The 2,059-nt window shown below is 43.2% G+C and overlaps 1 protein-coding gene across 2 annotated transcripts in view; it reads right to left on the reverse strand.

The window, feature by feature from the left end:
* Positions 1–2,059, reverse strand: part of ACMSD (aminocarboxymuconate semialdehyde decarboxylase) — a 70,891-nt gene that overhangs the window by 25,905 nt on the left and 42,927 nt on the right. The window lies entirely within an intron of this gene.

Consider the following 2,059-nt stretch of genomic DNA (forward strand, 5'->3'; position numbering starts at 1 on the left):
AGTCTGTTCAAACTGCTCAGCCACAAACACAGACTTTCATGGAAAAGGAAAGACGACTGAGAAGGTAGAAGCAACAGCTATGTTGAATTGGCCTGGCAGACTGGCTCATACCTGTAATCCCAGCGCTTTGGGAAGCTGAGGTGGGTGGATCACTTGAGTCCAGGAGTTTGAGACCAGCCTGGGCAACATGGCAAAACCCTGTCTCTACGAAACATACAAAAGTTAGCCAGCCGTGGTGGCATGTGTCTGTGGTCCCAGCTACTTAGGGGACTGAGACTGGAGGATCCCTTGAGCCTGGGGGGTGGAGGTTGCAATGAGCTGAGATGGTGCCACTGCACTCCAGCCAGGATGACAGAGCAAAACCCTGTCTCAAAAACAAAACAATACAAACAGAGTTATGTTGAATAGTTTCTATGCTTTGAGTTCTAATAAAGGAACTAACAATATGTGCCTGATGGATTTCAGACTTGCTGGTGGCTAGTGACTCCTCTGAACCTCCTGTTTTCCCCTTTTGGAATGGGAAGGATAGCAAGTATCCTATGCTTGTGTTGCCATTTTACATTGAGCGTGTGAGGAACACAGGAACTTGTCTGTTCAGTTCACAGTTCTTCAGATTTGGAGAAAGTATACATGAGGAGCCTCATCCACCAGTTCATCTAAGCAACAAAATCCTAGACTTTAAAGTGATGCTATAAATGGATGACACTTTTGGGGCAGTCTTGGTAGGGGTGAGAGTGTTTTGCATTTAGGAGGAATATAAATAATTTGTGGCCAGAGAGTGGAATGAGGTAGTTTTAAATACGCCTTCAAATTCTTTGATAAGCCTCCCTTCAAAAGGTGGGATCTAATTCTTCTCCCCTTGAATGTGAGCCAGATTAAATGACTTGCTTCTAATGAATAAAATGTGGTGGAATTAATACTACATGACTTCTGTCTCTAGGTCATAAAAAGGATAGCTTCTGTCTGGTGTGTGCTCAATCTCTCTCTCTTTCTTTCTCTCTGTCTTTTTCTCTTTCTCACCTCTTCTTTTTCCCTCCCTCCCTCCTGTCTCCATTACCATCTCTCCCCATTTCTCTCTCAGATCGCTCACTCTTGGGGGCATCCAGCAGCCATGTTGTGAGGACACTCAAGCAGCTGTGCAAAGAGGCACACCTGGAGAGGAACTGAGGCCTCCCACCAAAACCAAGCACTGACATGCCACTCATGGGTAAAATCTACCTTCAATATAAATCCTTTAGCCCCAGCCAAGCTTTTAGATAACTACAGCCTTGACTGACACCTTGCCTGTCTCACCTCTTGAGAGACTTTGAGTCAGTTAAACTATTTCTAAATTCCTAACATATAGAGGCCATGAGAGATGATAAATGTTTATTATTGTTTATGTGGCTTGTTTTAAGCCACTAAGTTTTGGGGTAATTACAGTCATGCATCACATAATGATGTTTTGGTCAATGACAGACTGCATATGTGACGGTGATCCCATAAGATTATAATGGAACTGAAAAGTTTCTATTGCTTAGTGATATTATAGCCATTATAATGTGATGTGTTACTATTATTATGATGTGCAATGCACCACTCAAGTGTTTGTGGTGATGCCGGTGTAAACAAACCTATCTCTGTCAGTCTTATTAAAAGTATAGCACGGATAGGCTGGGCACAGTGGCTCATGCCTGTAATCCCAGCACTTAGGGAGGCTAAGGAGGGTGGATCACCTGAGGTCAGGAGTTTGAGACCAGCCTAGCTAACATGGTGAAATGGATGTCTACTGAAAATATAAACGTTAGCTGGGTATGGTGGCACATTCCTGTAATCCCAGCTACTTGGGAGGTTGAAACATGAGAATTGCTTGAACCCAGGAGGCAGAGGTTGCAGTGAGCTGAGATCATGCCACTGCACTCCAGCCTGAGTGATAGAGCAAGACTGTCTTAAAAAAAAAAAAAGTATAGGACAGGTAATGATGTACAGTATGTAAGACTTGGTAATGATATAAATGACGATGTCACTGGCTTATGTATTCACTGCATTACCCTTTTTAATCATTATTTTAGAGTGTGCT

Source organism: Mandrillus leucophaeus, unplaced genomic scaffold (assembly GCF_000951045.1).
Source record: "Mandrillus leucophaeus isolate KB7577 unplaced genomic scaffold, Mleu.le_1.0 Scaffold94, whole genome shotgun sequence".
NCBI lineage: Eukaryota > Metazoa > Chordata > Mammalia > Primates > Cercopithecidae > Mandrillus > Mandrillus leucophaeus.